The sequence below is a fragment of the Rhinolophus sinicus genome, chromosome 15, assembly GCF_057876585.1.
Source record: "Rhinolophus sinicus isolate RSI-liver-muscle chromosome 15, RSI-T2T, whole genome shotgun sequence".
NCBI classification, from domain to species: Eukaryota; Metazoa; Chordata; class Mammalia; order Chiroptera; family Rhinolophidae; genus Rhinolophus; species Rhinolophus sinicus.
The window spans coordinates 102,583,342-102,590,269 of record NC_142515.1 but is presented as its reverse complement, the minus strand read 5'-3'; positions in this window follow the sequence as shown (position 1 = coordinate 102,590,269).

Sequence of the window (6,928 nt, the reverse complement as noted above, 5' to 3'; positions counted from 1 at the left end):
TTTTGTGCATTGCCTATTCATCCATTCTTCCACCAGTTCATTCCTTTTAGTTTTACTCCAGCTTCTAAAAATTTAATATTTATTATTTTTCCTAATTATATTCCTGGTTTTTACTGAACGGTTTGACTTTTATGTGCAGAAATTATTGGTTTTGTGTAGCCTATTTATTATTTCTAAAATGATGTCTGTCTTATTTGGGGCCTCTATAACAAAGTACCATAGACTGGGTGGCTCAAACAATATGTATTTCTCACAGCTCCGGAGACTGGGAAGTCCCAGATCAAGGTGCTAGTAGATCTGGTGTCTGGTGAGGACCACTTCCTGGTTTGTAGATGGCCATCTTCTCATTGTGTCTTTACAAGGCAGAGAGCAGAGAGAAGAAGTAAGCTCTCTCATGACTCTTGTAAGGGCACTCATCCCATTCATGAGACTCCATCCTCATGACCTAATCATCTCCTGAAGACCCCACCTCCTAATACTATCACATTGGGGGTTCAGAGTTCAACATATGAATTTAGCAGGGGAACACAAACATTAAGTCTATAATAGTACCTGTGCTTATTTCAAGTAGACAGGTTATAAAATAATTACTCTATGCTTTCTTCTAGTATGGTATGGATTCCTCTTACTATCTTTACAACTTTAATCCATTTGGAATTTATCCTACTTTAATGTGTGAGGTTAGGATCCAACCTTATATTTCCAGATGGCTCTCCAGTTTTCTTGATACCATTTATTGAATCATACTGGATTCAATGACCTCTTTGTCATTTCTAAATGCTCATTTGTATTGGGTCTATATCTTGACTCTAGTGGTCTCTCTAGCCATATGCCATTATCATACTGTTTTAAGTATTGAGACTGAATAATAGGTTTTAACATCCAGAAGGTCTACTTGTCAGTATTCCTCAGCTCCAGAGTTTCCAATGAGTTTCTTACTTTTAACTTTTTCATATGAGCTTTAGAATTAGCTTGAGTTTAAACTTTTTCATATTTTGAATGAGGTCACATTCAATTTATAGGCTGACTTAGGAAGAGTTGCCATGTTTATCATATTGAAACTTCTTTATCTAAGAACATGGAGAATTTTTCCATTTGTTCATGTCTTCTTTTGGGTCCCTCAATAAAGGTTTAAGGTATCTTCATGTAAGTATTTGCATGTTCCTTGTTGACCAGGTACCTTGGAACATGACTCTTCTGACCTCTTGTCAAACAGAATCTGGCTGTAGACCTGACATGTGCCATTGATGCTTGCTATCAACTAATAGATTCAGATGTGCTCACCTACAAGTATTGGACTTGTAGGATGTGCCAGACATTGTGCTAACCACATCAGTTTATTTATGGCCTCTTGTGTGATTATTATTTTTCCATTTACAGATGAGTAACTGAAGGTAAGTGCTTTTCCTCATATCACTCAGCTAGTAATGACACATTAGGCCTGAACACAGGGGTCTGATACCATTTGTTGAATAATACTGATTAGATGGCCTGTGTCCAAGCCCATAACATTTCAGTGCTGTTCTTGTCACTGACTCTCAGTAATAGTTGTTTTGCTTTCCTCTTCTTTTGCAAATTAGTTTCTTTCCTTTTACAAACATTTTTTAATTTACAATGAAAAAAACTACCTCAAATCGAAAACTGGGGTAAATATGCTCCTCTCCTTCCCCATCCCGGTCCGGGTCCCTCCCCACTCCGCCAACAATGTAGTTTCATCTCTCTGGCTCCTACTGTGTGATGTGAGGTTTATAGCCAAGTTCACACTTTTCCAGTTTCCTGTCCTACTCTTCCAAACGTTGTTAAAGTTGCCTCCTATAAGTGGAAAAGTGGCATGAGTGGTCTTCTTAGCCCTAGAAACCCCCACAGAATGGGAGGACAATTTTGTTCCTTGCCGAAACTGGAAAAACAGGCACGTTGTGCCCCCTAGTGGTGATCATAGGAATTCTAACTGCCCGTCTCTTGAGCTCTAGGGGATTGGTCCTTTCTCACAGTGTCATTCTCTAGGCGATTTCATTGTGTGTATTCGTGAGGAGAGCCAAAGACTTAAAAGTTTTTCCATGACTTGAGTCCGTTTTGTACCATCATCGGATTTAATTTTGATTCAATTTCTTTCTAACCCTATGTAAGCTGGGATTTTTCTAAAATAGACCAGGCTGTATCCATTTTCTAAAATAGGCAAGGTTGAACAAGATTTAAAACATTTTAATTGTGGCCCATCAGTTTGGTTAGCTTCCTTACCTAATTACACGTGGTGTGGAGCAGAAGATGTTGGGTCTTTGCTGTGGTCCTTGGCTTGAATTCTTCCCCCCATAATTACTTGCTTTATTGATAATTAAATCAGCACATCACTTTCCAATTTGTTTTTTTAAATAATTTTTTATTTTTCAACTATAATTGACCTACAATATTATATTAGTTTCAGGTGTACAACATAGTGATTAGATATTTATATAACTTACCAAGTGATCATCCTGATAAATCTAGTGCTCATCTCCCCATTACAATATTATTGACTATATTCCCTATGTGGTACTTCACATCCCTGTAACTATTTTATAACTACCAATTTGTACTTTTTAATCCCTTCCCCTTTTACATCCATCCCCCCAGCTCTCCTCCCATCTGGCAACCATCAAAATGTTCTCCGTATCTATGAGTTTTTTTTTGTTTTGTTTGTTTATTTATTTTGTTTTTTAGATTATACATATAAGTGAGATCATATGGTATTTGTCTTGGTCAGTCTGACTTATTTCATTTAGCATAATACCCTCTAAGTCCATCCATGTTGTTACAGATGACAAGATTTTATGCTTTTTTACGGCTGAGTAATATTCCATTTTAATATACCAGGGGCGCCAAAAAAATGTATGCAAGTGGACACTTTGGTCAACGTTGCTCAAGCAGTAGTTCACTGTAATCAGAAGTGTCTGGATGCTGATGGTAACCACTTTGAGCACCTCTTGTAATTGCAGAAGTCAAACGTGACTTGTATTCGTCTTTTGTTATCGGTATATATTCAGTGTTACAATTTTAATACAGTTTTCCTTTCTTAAACTGTGTATACATTTTTTTTGGCACCCTCTCTATGTACCACTTCTTTTTTATCCATTCATCTACTGATGGACACTTAGGTTATTCCATATCTTGGCTATTGTGAATGATGCTGCAATGAACACATAGATGCATATGTGTTTGAGTTAGTGTTTTGGGTTTCTTCAGATAAATACCCAGAAGTGAAATTATTGGGTCCTTTTTTCTTTTTGTTTCCATTTTCATGAAATATCTTTTTCCATCCCTTTACTTTCAGTCTGTGTATGTCTTTTGATCTGAAGTGAGTCCCTTGTAGGCACCATATATAAGGGTCTTGTTTTCTATCCATTCAGTCACCCTATGTCTTTTGATCAGAGCATTTAATCCATTTACATTTAAAGTAATTGTTGACAGATATGTAGTTATTGCCATTTTATTATTCATATTTTTAATTTTTTTTGGTCTAAAGTAGTCCCTCTATGATTCCTTGAATACTGGTTTGGTAGAACTCCTTTAGCTTTTTTTTTTTTTGTCTGAGAACTCTTTATCTGTCCTTTGATTCTAAATGATAGCTTTGCTGGGTAGAGTAACCTTGGTTGTAGGTCCTTAGTTTTAATTATTTTGAATATTTTGTGCTTGGCTTGAATTTTTACGTGGGCTCCGATTCCCTTGCAACACTTGCAGTGTTGTTAAGATCACAGCTTTGACCTCTCTGTGCCTTTATTTCTGTAAACTGTCTTGTCCTGTAAACAGAGGTTACAGAGAGCACTCTGGAGAGTGGACATTATTGAGGAGAAAGCATAGCACAGAGGAGGCTCTGCCTTTATCACTCTACTTTGCTTTTTATTGAGTGCTGACTCTATGTCCAGCATTGTGCCAACCATGAGGATCTTAAAGAAAAAGAAGTAATTGATTATCAAGCAGATTAGAGAAGACGCTGGGCACCATCAGATGGTGTTCACAGCAGTTATAAATAAGGCTGCCCAGAGGGAGCAAAATGGACAGAGTCTGCCACCTGGTGGCAGGAAAGAGCCCTACTCCATAAGGCATGCTTTGTGCAGTGGCTCCAAAAGAAACAGCGAAAAGAAGAGCTAGCTGGTCAATGCCTTTAGTGTCTGAGACACAGAACAGTAGAACTGTTGGATAAATGCAAGTTGTTTTGCCTTTGTATGGACTGATTTCCTTCAGCCCCATAATCTATTTAAACTTGATTTATATGACTGGTCCTGATTATTTATTTAATCATTGTGAGACGCCTATTTATAGTTTTAAAGGATGAATAATTTAACAGCATTTCATGGCACTCATTTTTTTCCCTCCTTCCTTCCCTGTCATCTTCCTCATGTCAAGTTCGACTATGTACACAACACAATAGTGGGGAGTAGAAAAAGCAGTGGGACGGAAGTCAGCAGACCCAAGGTCTCGTCTGGGCTCTGTCCTTAACTTAGTGATAGGCTTGTGGCTTAGCTATGTCACTAGGGCCATGGAACTTGATTTAAAAGCAGGTAAAGATCATTTCATTACCATCAATGTATGTGTAAACAAATGTATCAGAAGTCCTACAAATTAATAATAAAATAACAAACAGCCCACTAAAATATGACAAAAGGTTTGAACAGGTAATTCACAATGGAAGCTCCCCGGATAGCCAATAAATGTGTGAAAAGATGCTCAACATTGTGCATATTAGAGAAACGTGAATTGCTATGACAATGAGATACCATTACACAGCTACCAGAATGGCAAAAGTTTAAAAGACTGACATTGCTAACTCTGTGAAGAGGTAAGGCCGCCTGAATGCTCACACATCACTGATGGGAATTCAACTGGCACAGCCAATTTAGAAACTGTCAGTATTTACTAAGAAATCATTATATACATATACATCTGCTATGAACATTTAGGTATATATATGATTGTTCATAGTAGCTCTATTTTTAATAACCAAAAAGTGGAAACAAACCAAATGCCCATGAACAGGAGAACGGATAAATAAGTTGTGGTATATGTACAGCAATAAAAAATACTGTTACATGTAGCTCTGATTCATGCTGTTAGAACCTTTTGAAACCATTTCTGAGAACTTAGGATTCACCTCTTCCACTTCTGGTGCCAGCAGGGCTCTCAGAGGACCTGGGGGCTTCCTTTTACAGATCAGGACACCGAAAGGGAGTGGTCACCCCTCCTGTGGGAGTCCAGCTTTGCCGTTCACTGGTTGCATCGTCTTGGGAAAATTTCTTAACTGCTCTGAATGTTGGTTTCTACACCTGCACTTCAGGCTGTGAAAGATTTTCAGCTCACTTGATTGACTGACTATTTGTTGAGTAACATGCTCCAATTTTAGAGAACAAAACCTTGAGACTTCTTCACACACAATCTTAGAAATCAGGGTGAGGGACTTGGGTGAACATGCAGGGCTCATAACCCCGCTTCCTGTATTTCCCACTGGTCCTGAGTCCAGTCTGAGTTAAGAAGCTACAACCCAGAGGAAACCTCATCTCTGAAACGATCAAATCATTGTCACTTCAGTATGTAGCCATTGGCATGACCGTTTGCAACCCACACTCTAGGGCTGGCCCTGGTTGTGAAATGTGCTGTAAATGTGTAGTACTTGAATATTTTTGTTGGGGGCGGGTGGTTCTTAAGGAACTGCTCCCCCCACCGACTCTGTGACGGTGTGGTTGCTCTTGTCCGCAGAAGATCATGCCTGGGCTCTGTCACAGGAGCTGGGATAGTCTGTGATTTGAGAAAAAAAAACTGCTCACAGCCCCACATCAAGCCACCAGCATATGTAGAAGATACTCTTGTCTCAACAAGTTGATTCAAAAGTTAGTCATGTCTTAGGCATCAGAACCTCTCTGATGGTGGTTTGTGGAGAAGACCTGAGCAACAGAGGTTGCTGCTTGGATTTTGTGTGTAGGATACCTGTGGGGACAGAGCCAGGAGTGCAGTTTCCAGGCTCTTGGCCTCACATAGAAAGGTGCTGGCTCAGGTAGTAAATGGCCATCAACTATGATTGGATGGCCATCAGCTGTGGCTAGTTGGCCATCAGCTGTAACCAGTGAGCCATTACCCACTAATATAACTGTTGTGGCTATGCTAGCAGAAAATGGGGACTAGCAAGAAGATGGTGGCTGAGCTAGCAAGCGCGGATTGCAGTTAGCACGGTGGATTGCAGCTAACAGGGCTTGGTTGGTTGGAGACAGAGATGTGGAAGGCAGGTTGCGGACAGTGTGACTCCTGCTTCCTGTGTCTCCAACTCAGCCACCAGCGAGACTATAGTGTTATGACTCCCCTACCTATGGCTCCGTGGGTGTTCCTTTTTGGCCTCACCATATCCTGCATTCTTGTGTGGGGAACGGGGAGCTGAGACCCTGCGTGACACCCTGCATGACAATACCCCACCTGGATCTGACAGGTGGACCTCACTGCTGCTCTACAGTCACTCTGGAGGGGAAAAAATGCAGGGCTTGCAGCCTCCGAACTGCTGTGGCTGACTGTCCCTTCCAACAGGCGAGGTCTGAACCCTGGTGTTTGCCTGAGGTTTCTCAGCCATATGACGCTCAGTCCTGTCTGCTGGGATGTCTGGGTACGTGACCGGCAAAATGGACCATCATCATGGAGAGTGGAGACATGTGATCCCTGCCAAAGCCTGCTCTGGGGAAACTCAAAAGGCCTCTGCTCCTGTGCTGGAACTCTGAGCACCCAAGGGTAGGGAGTCGCTGTTCTTGTTAATATGATAGAATTCTTCCCTTCTTAGGGTCTGTCACAGTCCCAGTGATGGTGAACATAATAACCATCTCAGGGGAGACAATAGAACTGGTTCTGTTGTGCAGAGTTCCGGCTCCATGACCCAATTGCTCATTTCAGGTTCTAGCGCATCGCGCCCTGACTGCTG